Source organism: Phoca vitulina, unplaced genomic scaffold (assembly GCF_004348235.1).
Source record: "Phoca vitulina isolate PV1807 unplaced genomic scaffold, GSC_HSeal_1.0 scaffold47, whole genome shotgun sequence".
Taxonomy (NCBI): Eukaryota; Metazoa; Chordata; class Mammalia; order Carnivora; family Phocidae; genus Phoca; species Phoca vitulina.
Window position 1 is genome coordinate 12,318,160 of NW_022589750.1, and position 12,618 is coordinate 12,330,777.

Below are 12,618 nucleotides of genomic sequence, written 5' to 3' on the forward strand. Positions count from 1 at the left end.
GGTGATGGGCATTAAGGAGAGCACGTGATATAATGAGCACTTGGTGTTATATAAGACTAATGAATCAGTGACCTCTACCTCTGAAACTAATAATACATTATATGTTAATTAATTGAATTTATTTTTTTTTATTTTTTATGTTTTTTAAGATTTTATTTATTTATTTGACAGAGAGAGAGATAGCGAGAGCAGGAACACAAGCAGGGCGAATGGGAGAGGGCGAAGCAGGCTTCTTGCCGAGCAGGGAGCTGGGTGTGAGACTCGATCCCAGGACCCTGGGATCATGACCTGAGCCAAAGGCAGACGCCTAACGACTGAGCCACCCAGGCGCCCAATTAATTGAATTTAAATAAAAATAAAAAATAAAATAAAAATCCTCTGAATGCAAAAAAAAATTGGATTCTAAGTAATGATATGCATAGCAAAGTATTTAGAAGACAGTATATGATGGCTGAAATTTATTTTTAAAAACATAACAAAATATACTGGCTTAATGAATGGATAAATGATAAATATGTGATAAAGCAAGTATATCATTCAGGGTTCAACTAGAGAAGCATAACACATAAGAGATATATACTACGAGATTTATTGCAAATAACTGGCTTACACGATAGTGGGGCCTGGCTGGGCAAGCGTGAAGTCCAGAGGGCAGGCTGCTAGGAAGAGCAGGCCAGAACTCATGAGTGTGGGCTAAAGCTTCTTCTCGCAGGGAACCCTCAGCCCTGGTTTTAAGGCCTTTCAATAAATTGAATCAGGTCCACCAAGATTATTCTAATTTATTACCAGATTATTCTAGGTTTAATCACATCTACAAAATGCCTTCATGGCAAAATCAAGACTAATGTTTGAGTATCTAGGAATTGATTCTAACCAAGTAGACTCATGAAAAAGATCATCACCAGAAAATATTTTTTATTGAACTCATCTTCTTGATTTTTTTAGCTGCGATTGAAACTTTGAACATATTTTTAAAAAATTTTTAAAGAAAAAGACCATCACAGTCCACTGCTAATCCCTCTAAAATACACACAACTTGTATATATGTTAGATATCTCTAGACGAAATATAAGTAACACGTAACCATCATTTCCTCTGGGGAGGAAGAGAGATAGGACAGAGGCTTATTATGTGCCTATTTTAGAGTGTTTGCATTTTTACCATGGGCCTGTATTACTCTCTTCAAAAATAATTGTTAAATAATAAATACAGCCAGCTATTGTCTGGGGGCACTCCGTCTCACACCTATCTTCTCTGTGCTTTCAGAAATGGAAGCCCCAAAACTACATTTCCCAGGCTCCTTTGTCAGATGCAGCCCAATTAGCTTCCACCACTAGGAAGCCAATGGGTGAGATTTGCAGATGTGAGGGAAGATGAAGCTTTTCTGCTGCCATCAACTCCTTTATCAACAGCAGTGTTAAGTGCAGGCTCATGGGCTTTATTACAGAGGTTGGCATAGCTTATCTATCAGTAACACCATCTTCCCACTTCTGCTCCGCCAGGCTTTTCAACCACTTTAACTGATCTCTTGCAATGACTAGGAAGAAACCGGGGAGGGCATTTGGGTAAATTTGGATATATCTGAGAACCTTGAACTCAAAAGTAACCCAAGCCTTCCTTGCTTGAAGACCATGTAATGACCTCATTTGAAGCAGTTGCTCTGTAAGGAGTTAGTGATCTTCTTCCAGGGACTCCTGCCACCATGTCTCCTCATTGTCTTCAGACCCTAACTAAAGTCAGATCCCAGTGTGCCCCAAGAAGACAAGTACTATGTTGTCTACACACCAAAAGAAATACAAGATGATGAAGGAATTATAAGATTTTTACTAACTTATCTGCCAAAATCTGGGGGAAATTCATGGAAATGGATTTTAAGAGCACTAGATCAAGGGGAAGAGAGTATTTTGTTTGATTAGACAGAATTTAGGGATATGGATTTGCTTACTAGGGCTTCAGGATTTGAGGAGCTGGAGTAGCTGGAAGTGGCTTTAATGGATTGTTTGATTGGCCGACCAAAACCTGAAATCCTCTCAGCCTATATTCAGTGAAGCTAACCAGTTTCTCCATGGTCTGAGCCTGTGCGTGGAGAATCACTGATATAAAGGACAGAATCCAGGCCGAGTGAGGCAGACATGGTGGAGGAAATTTCTCACATGTGATTCTCCTGAACTCCCTGTACCCTGAGAGTGTGCAGAGAATGCACCTTGGAAATTGAGAAATGCTTTGCTGTGCGAGCCTTAGCATCTTTGAAAAGCTATGGGGCTTTTTGAATGTGGGCAGGGCCTATAGAAGACTTAATTTTTGTGCCAGCTGTGAGATGCCTGTAAGTTTGGAAGGCTGTCCTATAGGATGCAGCACATACTTAGAGCCAATGATCAACATGTGGGGCTGTGTTTCTCCCATAGCCAGAACCCTGGGGCTGGATATCAGAGGTGGAAATGGAAGTGGCTCTTTTCATTCTCTCTTTCCTTTATTATGGTAAAATACACATAACATAAAATTTACCATCTTAACTATTTTTTTTTTTAAAGATTTTATTTATTTGACAGAGAGAGACACAGCGAGAGAGGGAACACAAGCAGGGGGAGTGGCAGAGGGAGAAGCAGGCTTCCCGCGGAGCAGGGAGCCTGATGTGGGGCCCGATCCCAGGACCCTGGGATCATGACCTGAGCCTAAGGCAGCCGCTTAACTGACTGAGCCACCCAGGCGCCCCCCATCTTAACTATTGTTAAGTGTATACTCCAGTGACGTTGTATATTCGCATTGTTGTACAGCCATCATCACCATCTATCTCCAGAACTCTTTTCATCTTGTAAAACTGAAACTCTGTCCCCATTAAACAATAACTCCCATCCCCCATTCCCCCCAAATCCCTGGCAACCACCCTTCTACTATCCATCTTTGTGATTTTAACTACTATATGTACCTCCTATAAGCAGAACCATACAGTATTTGTCCTTTCGTGACTGGCTTATAAACTTAGCATAATGTCCTTAAGGTTCATCCATATTGTAGCATGTGTCAGAATTTCCTCCTTTAAAAGGCTGAATAATACTTCACTGTATGGATGTACCACCTTTTGTTTATTCATTCATTCTTTTGTGGACACCTGGGTTGCTTCTATGTTTTTAGCTATTGTAAATAATGCTGCTATATACAAATGTCTCTTTCAGACCTTGCTTTTCTTTTGAGTATATGCTCAGGAGTGGAATTGCTGGATCATAGGGTAATTCTATTTTTCATTTTTTGAGGAACCATCATACTATTTTCCATAGTAGCTGTACCATTTTACATGTCCACCAACAGTGCACAAGTGTTCCAATTTCTCCACATCTTTGCAAACATTTTTTTTTTTTATGGTAGCCATCCTAATGGATGTGAGTTGACCTTTTATTCTTACACATAGATTCACGTGCAAAAATTTTCACTTCTCATTGCCATTACATTGGGCTCAACCTGGGTAGAGGTCTTAGTTTCTAATGGAGGAAAGTTTCCACAGGGGACACAGCAATTACTCCATTTAACTGGACGTTGAGATGTCTCCTTGCTATTTTTAGCTCTTCCATTGAACCAACAGGCAATTAAGGGAATTATTATGCTGGCTTGGATGATTGATCCTGATTACCAGATAAGGTTACTGATGCAAAATGTGGGCAGGGAAGGCTGTATCTGGATCCTAAGGGATTTCAGAGTGGGGTGGGGCTCTCTTTCAGAGGGGACCCAGGGCTTCCAGATCCAGTAGCAAAAGTCAAAGGAAGATTATAGCAACATACCATAAATGACAATACTGGGGCTCAGATGCTTCTGGAGGTACAAAGCCCTAATAGCTGAGATGCTGGTGGAGGGTAGAATTAACAGGAAATACACTGTGAAGGAAGGAGTTATAAACACCAATATGGCATTTGACCAGTTAGAGTAAACAGTCTAGGAAATATGGATACTTCTGTTTTTGCTTGTATTTGTGTATATTAATCACTTTCTGTTTTTCTGTTGTGCTTTTCCCCAGCTATTTTAGATAAGGGAAGTGGTGGTGATTAACCTCATAGCATTTAGGTGCAGACTAAACAGTCCAGGACTGTGGCTGAAATAGAAGAGAAATTAAGATCACACAGAATTCTACACAATGACTGGTGGGATTCTGTGTCTCCTCTTTCAGGGAAGAGGATGAGAATGTGAAGGAGACTTATATATGTTAAGCAGAAGCCCGATGCTGTTATTGTTCTTTGGAAAGTTAAATAAAGACGCCCACTAAAAGCTGCTAAGCAATTTTCTTGATGAATCTCAGTGCTCACAGTTCTCACTGAAACATCTCATACTTATCTTCTTCCCCTCATACTTCTTTCCTCTCTCTTGCCTCTCTCTCTCTCTCTGAAAAGTCCACAGTGGGATCCACTGAGTCCTTCCAATAGGGGAAAGTCCTGTTTAAATTTAGAAAATCCTGAAATGTGAAAATTTTACCAAATCCTGTTACGTCTTTCCCACCAGAATGAAATGTTAACAAAGTAATTCCAGATGTAATATTTTATATCATATTGAAATTAGTCATGCCCACCATATTCAAGCAGTAAACATGTGATGTCTTAAGAAGTTTTCTAGATGAGGTGTGCCTGGGTGGCTCACTCGGTTAAGCGTCAGCCTTTGGCTGAGGTCATGATCCCAAGGTCCTGGGATCGAGCCCCGCATCGGGCTCCCTGCTCAGTGGAGAGCCTGCTTCTCCCTCTCCCTCGGCCTGCCGCTCTGCCTATCTGTGCTCTCTCTCTCTATCTCTCTGTCAAATAAATAAATAAATAAAATCTTTAAAAAAAAACAAGTTTTCTAGATGAAACAAGAGTCAACTTCTTCCAGGAGCAGATTAAATGATCACAATTTCTTAGCAGAATTCAAACTCTTAAACTTCTCAAACTCATTGTTAAATGATAAATCCAGAAGAGTTGGACATTCTCCAGCATGCATCATGGGAAAAGAGAAAGGGGCTAATGATCCTCTTCAGATTTAATGGATAAATCTTAAAAGTATCTATTAGGAATACAGAGACATCAATTGTAAGAGTATCCCCCTCAGCAACAAACTATCAACTAAAAAAACCATGTAGGAATGATGTCCTTTTTGCAGGTTTTGTTTGTTTGTTTTTACAGAACATGGCAACAGTTTCTAAAGCTTCTTTGTTCAAATAACACTTGTAATGAAAAATTTATTCTAATCTCAAACACAAGTTGGTAACTGTTCTAAATGTTCACATCACTCTCCATTTTGCAGTAAATGTGAACACTCTTAACTTACTATGTTATCAAATCAGATTATTTTAAATTGTTTCTGATTACAATAGATTGTTTAAATAATAAATTTTAAATAGGTTATTTAAAATAGATTATTCTAAATGGTTTAAACTATTATTTTTAATAGGTTGAGATGCAGAACATTTTCTCTAACCGTTACATCTTTGGTTCTTTCTGAGATTCCCTCTGTTAATTCTTAAGACTTGCAGTTTTAAAGGCCTGGCTCTGAAATGAGGCTACTCAGCATCATACACAAAGAACAGGCTGCAAAGTGCCTTTTTGCTCTCAGAAATGGGGAAAAGATTGATAACAGATTTTACCCAATAACAGTGAAATGAAAATGAAGAGTGTATGGAATTTTTCTTCTCTCAAACGCATTAGCTTCCTATGAGAAAATATTCAAGATATTAATAATCTACACTTCTTGGAAAAGCCACTTTCCCATCTATACTTTTGTGTAATTGTCACAATGGCCTTGTGAAATAGGCATTAATTTCCATTGTCCCCACAAGAGACCTGAGGCTTGGAGGCGCAAACTCACACAGCTTCAGTCGCAAAGAGGATTGGAAGCTTGGCTTTGCCAGGCTTTGATGATGGTGGTGACATCAATAGTAACAACAACTAATATTTATTGAACACTTATTATTTACAAGCACTGTTCTGTGAGATATAGATATACATCACTGTTCTGTGATACAATGTAGTCCTCATAAAAATCCAATTAAGGAGTTACTGAGACTAATTCTATCCTACATAGATGCATCCATATCTTCAGCCCAGAAAATGTTTATACTTCAAAAAGTAAAAAGGCTTACATTTCTAAAAACCTAGCATTCTGAGATAGGCCATGGATATAGAAGCTTCCAGAAAGCCTTGAAGTACAAATGCCAATTGCTTGTCATCTTTAGATAAACCGTGCCTTGTTTTTTATTAACAAAAGACAGGAATTTCCACTTTTCATCAACAAGAATACATTATCCAATCAGGACTGGCAATTTGTATATAATTATCTTTACTATTAGCACCATCTCTTTTCACCTGCTAGCCAGTTGTTCTGAAAGCCAGACTCCTTTGTATGTTTTACAAGAAAAGAAAAAAACTTTCATTCAGTGCTCAAAACTAAGCATGAGACTTTTTCTTCAATATCTTCTTTACCATTACTGTATTACAGAAACTGGGACACAGGAAAGTTTGGTAACTTGCCTGAGGTTACCCAGCTGAGATAGGGAACCTGGCAGTCTGGTCCCTAAGCCCGCTTTGACTCTCCCTGCCACGTTCTGGCCATCACTTGACTTGTAAGTCCCTGCTTTGCTGAAAAAGTTGTTGGTTCCACAAGATTTACTACACCCTACTTGTTTTCCAAGCTCTGCCCTGGGAATACAGAGGATGAAAAACACAGTCACTGCCCACGTGAGTTTAAAGTTTTAAATGGGGGCATCAGACAATTAAACAATGATTACAGAGCCTGGGGGGGGGGGGGATGTCCAGAGGTCTGTGGGGCTCCAGATGTGGGGCACCTCACTCAGACTTAGAGGTCAGAGAAAGCTTCCCAGAGGTGGAATACTGGAGCCAAGTCTTGAAGAACAAGAAGGAATATCCAGGTGTGGAAAGAGAGGAAGGGAAGAAGTGTTCCGTTAAAACTGCTCCAGTTATCTATTGCTATATAACAAATCACTCCAAAACTTGGTGACTTAAAACAACAATAATCATTCCATTCTCTCATGGTTATGGGAGTTGATTGGTATGGTTCTGTGTCAGGATCTCAGATAGTTACAGGGAGATGGCTGGCGCTAGATTCATCTTGAGGGCTTCCTCAATGAAATGTCTGATGGTTGACCCTGGTTGTTGGCTCGACCCTGGTTGTGGCTGTTGAAACCCCCTAAGTTGCCTTCATACGGCCTGGCCTTCCTCAGCTGGATTCCAAGAGCATGCATCCCAAAGGAGCCAGAAGGAACTGATCTCACCTTGACTTGGAAGGGGCATGGCCTCATTTCTCCATAGTTATAAACCCTCCCAGATTCAAGGAGAGAGGTTCTACCTCTCGGTAGGAGGATCATCAAAGTCACCTCTCTTCCCACCACACAGATGCAATTCTAACACAAACAACCCTAGATCATAAAAAGGTGCAGTGCAGCTCAGTAAACTACAGACTTCCCCATAACAACTCCTTTTGTGCATTTTGGATTTTTTTTGGAGGGGGCTTTTTGGGGGGGTGTCCCTGTTTTGCTGGTGCTCTATGTATGTGCTCAAACTATGTGTTAGGTGCTCCAGCCCGGGGGAAGGGTGTTTCAGGCAGAAGGAGCAGTGTATGAAAAGAGAAGAAGAAGTAAGAGAGCATGGTTAAGTATACTTGAGTGAGTAGATACTGGAAGGTGAATGGGGAGACATCTTGTTGGAAGGTTGATAGGGGACAAAGGATGAATGGCCTTGAACACCAATAACAATGGTATGCATTCTTTTGTTCTTAGTATTCTAGGCACTTTTCATATATTAACTCATTTAATTATTGCAACAACCCTGTGAAGTAGGTAATATGATTACTTCACTTTACAAATGAGGAAAACTGGTTAAACACTTTCTTCAGGTTCATATGGCTAGTGGGAGGCAGAGATATGATTTAAGGCCAGGAAGTCGGGCCCCAGAACCTGTTCCTTTAACCACAATTATTATGTCACTAATCAAAGGAGTTTGTAGTTCAGCCCAAAGACGATAGGGAGTGATTTATTAGAAAATGAAATTTGATTAAAATGTAAGTAGAGCATTCCCATTAAAACCTTCTGAGCTGATTTTGGATCCTATGGGAATACTGACGCAAGAATGAAGTGGTATATCTCTCAAGAAGAAAACCACAGGCCCCAAATGGCATTGCTTAGGTTAAGGCCTCAAGTCAGTAAACCAAGACTTAATACCTAACCTAAATGCAGTTTAAATCCCCCAGGAATGTAACCTTTAACCACTCAGCATGGGAGTTTCCTGGTTGCACCAGAAAGTTTGCTGATAGAGCCCCTCCATTCCCTTGAGGAGGGTGGCCTTGCCTCAAACAGTGAATTCTCTGCTAATGACTTCCTGTTTTCTGCTCCCTCTCTACCTATAAAAACCCTTTCTATTCTGTAGTCCTTTGGTGTTCCCCTCTACCTGCTAGATGGGATGCTGCCCGATTCATGAATCAATAACAAAGCCAATTAGATCTTTAAAATTTACTCAGTTGAATTTTCGTTATTTAGGACATCCTTCAGTTTTTTGCGGTATAATATACACACAGTTGTTATATATATAATAAAGTGCACTAATCTTAAGTGCACAACTTGAAGAATTTTTACATATGTATACACCTATATAATTATTCCCAGATCAACATGTAGACGAATTCCTGTACCACAAGGTTTTCTCATGCCCTTTTCCCCATCACAATCCCCAGCCCCAGGGAGCCACTATTTTGGCCTCTGCCACCTCCATCGCCTGTTCCTAGACTTCATGAAATGGTACTCAAATTCGTGTCTTTGTTAAAGATCATTCATCACCATGTCTGTGATATTCATCCGTATTGCCCCTAGCTGCAGTTAATTCTTTTCCGTTAATTTGTTAACAATGCATTTTATGATTACATCACAATTTGTCTGTTGATGAACGTTTGGGGTCGTTTCTGCGTTTTGGTGATTACGAATAAAGCAGCTGTGCACATTCTGGTACATTTCTCTTGGCAATACACCTACCAGTGGAATCCCTGGGTGACAGGGTGGGCTACACCTTCACTTACTCAATTCTGCTGCCTTGCCCGCAGGCCATCCCTGGCCCAACGCGCCGACACAATGGGTTACTTTCTGAACGCGAGGACCCCTCAGCATCAGCACCTCGGGAAGCAGCGAGGTGGACACAGCGCTCAGCGCCCCCTCTCGGTTACTGACATCTCATTAGCCCTCTAGTCTGCAAAGCATGCTGGGAAATGTAGTCTTTTGTTGAAGACGGAGTGACCTGCTAAAAATCAGAGGACTTTTATGCCAATATCGATCGAAAGGATCAATATTTATTCCTGTTACAATGACAAAAAGGGATTTTAGAGGAAGGAAAGAGCAGGGATTCAGGGAACAGAAATTAAAGGGGCAGCTTCACAGGACGGGATGCCAGAAAATATCAGCCAATCTCTGTCCACCCTTTTTTTACTTTTCGGACTTGAAGTCGCTTCTCACAAAAGCCCTAGAGACAGAGCCTGATTGGTCCAGACGTGACACAAGCCCAATGCTTGATGAAGACCTCTTAACTGAAAGTCCTACCAATCTCTAGATTGATGGACAACTCACAAATGGGTGGACTGACCCACTCATGCGCGCACAGTAGGAAAGGGAAGGAGACAGCAATTCCTTGCGAGGGGATCCAGGAGGAAAACACTACCCAAATCAAAGACTACCCAAATCAAAACCACCCATTTGTCTCCTGCAACGCGCTTCCTAAAGCTCTCCGAGGCAATTTTAGAGTCGCTGATAACACTACCAGCTACAGAGCGGGCTGGTAGGAGGAGCTGCCTCCCATGATGGGGTCAGAATTTGCATCTCTCCTCTTTTAATTTAAGGTGAAAAGCGAGTATCTCGTCGGAATCAAAATGTGACATGTGATTCTCCAACAATTACCAGGAGGACGGTATCCATTTCACACAGAGCCAGAAACTTAGAGAAGAGAAAGTCAGAATTTAAATGAATTCCAGGCAGCAAGCATTTTCTTAATCCCTCAGTTAAGAGTCTTGCCACTATCTATATCTATCTGTCCGTGTTCAGTAATACACTAGGTGACATTTGGACCCCATAGCACTTTACAACTCAAAATAATTCTAAGTATTATCCAGATTCACTTTATAGATAAGTACCCCTATAACTTCAAACATCAGTACCTAAATTACAAGGGGGAAATTAAGTATTCATAAGCACAGATTAAAGTTAAGATGCTTTTTTAAAAAATTTAAATTCAGTTAAAGGTAAGATGCTTTAAAGTTTCATATCTTAAGCTTCCCTCAACAAAAGATTAATAGGGGTGGGAGAAGGAGGGATAAATAAGCAGAGCACAGAGGATTTTTAGGGCAGTGAAAGTACTTTGTATGATATTATAATGATAGATATATGTCATTAGAGTTTTGTCCAAACCCAGAGAATGTACAACACCAAGAGTGAACCTTATTGTAAACTGTGGACTTGGGTGGTTATGATGTGTTGATGTAGATTCATTCTTGGATAAAAAAAAAAGTATCATACTGGTGAGTCATATTGATAAAAGGGGAGCATGTGTATGTGTGGGGACGGGAGGTATGTGGTAAATCTCTGTACTTTCCTCTCAATGTTGTTATAAACCTAAACTGCTCTTTGAAAAATGGTTTTTTATAAAAGGTTATTAATGCTTAATATATACCAAAAAGGGTGAGATAGACAAATACAATTTCTGTCTTCGAGAATCTACCAGTTGAGGTAGAGGGAAGACCAAGGGTAGTCTGGATAATTAACACAACTATATGGTTAATTTGTCCCCCAACTCTCCATGTGATTGGAGCTATGAGAATATCAAAATGTTCTGTGAATGGGAAAAAATTTTCAACCTGGGGAAGGAGGCAGAGTTGGGGAAGGCTTCATGGGGGAGGTGGCAAATAAGAAAACATCATGACATCATCAGCATTTATCTAGTGCATTCATTCAATTTCTGAAAAGAACATAGTTATGTGGAAACAAAGAAGATATAGATCTTGCCCTCTGGGAATTCACAGTCAAGGTCTATGGCACAATGTAGATTTTTTTTCTCAGTTACTTAAATTTTATTCACATGGTTCAAAAACATGAACTTAATACATGAATAGGGCTCAACAAATAGAAAGTATAAAAAGTCATTCATTGACATGGTTCCGTCATCCGTCTTGCCCCAGTGTCTGTGTTCCCCTCCTTGGGTTCCCTCTGAGCTTGGCTTCATATGCATTTGTGCTTTGATTGGGCTTTTGCTCAGTTAATACTCACTCTTCTCAACTCCCTCCATTGTGGTAGAATTTACCTGCTGACGTCGGACTTGACATTCCTCTAGTTAACAGAAGGTGGGCAGAAGTGAAAGTGCACCATTTCCAGGCTGAGGTTTTAGGAGATGTGGCAAGTTACCTCCAGAACTCTTGCATTCCTGCCATCTGCCAGGACAAGAGCTTGCATGTTCAGACTGGGCCCCAGAATGAGAGACATGGGGAGCACACCTGAACCTGCGTGGCAGCCCAAAGCAGTCAGATCCCCAGATCCTCGAGCAAGAAAATGTTGTTGTAAATCAGTTAGAATTTGGGAGGTGGGGGCATACTTATTAGGTGGTATTATTGCAGCAAAAATCTAGTTTCAGGGGCACCTGAGTGGCTCAGTTGGTTAAGCGACTGCTTTTGGCTCAGGTCATGATCCTGGAGTCCTGGGATCGAGTCCCACATGGGGCTCCCTGCTTGGTGGGGAATCTGCTTCTCCCTCTGACCCTTCCCCCTCTCATGCTCTCTCTCATTCTCTCTCTCTCAAATAAATAAATAAATAAATAAAAATCTTTAAAAAAAATCTAGTTTCATTTTGCCTTTTTAACTTTATATATAAGTCACTAAGATATATAATGACTTCCCATATTGGAGCACAGATTTTCTTTGAGTTTCATGATATTCCAGTGGAGAACTGGGCCCCAATATATTTAACCAACTTCCACAAATGAGTGCTTGGCTTGGTCCACCCAAGATAGGGAAACGGAAAGGACTCTGTTTCAGAAAGGCTCCATCTCTACTTGCATCTGAATAAACCAAGGAAGCTATGTTCCCACTCCAAGGGGGGAAGCAAGAAAGTTAACCATTCTCTGAGTTTCATCCTCAGCCCCCATACACGTGATGACATCTAAGAAAAACCGGACCCCAAACATGTTCCAGTACATTAGCTCTGAACAAAACTCGGCCAACACTGGCATCAATACCCCCTGCCTTCAATGATTTATGAAATAACACCTATTGTTCACCTGTCACTCACCTTTGATTGGACCCTACCCTGGAGTCCTAAAGGAACATGTACCCTGAACCCCTTTCCCATATAAACCCCTAACTCCGAGTGATGATGAGACTCACTCTCCTTTCTTTTCAAGTCTCCTAGACACTCAGTCTGCTACAATATAACACTTAATGCTATTCACCGAACTCTGCTTTCACTTCCTCCCGGCTTGCATTTCGTTTCTGTCCTGGGCAAAGCCAAGGACCCTCCTGGCTGGTCCTGTGGGGCCCCCTCTGGGTCCTCAGACCCAGCCTGCCTACATTCCAACATTTTGTTATCACAAATAAAGATGCACTGAATAGTCTTTTACATACGTCATTTTA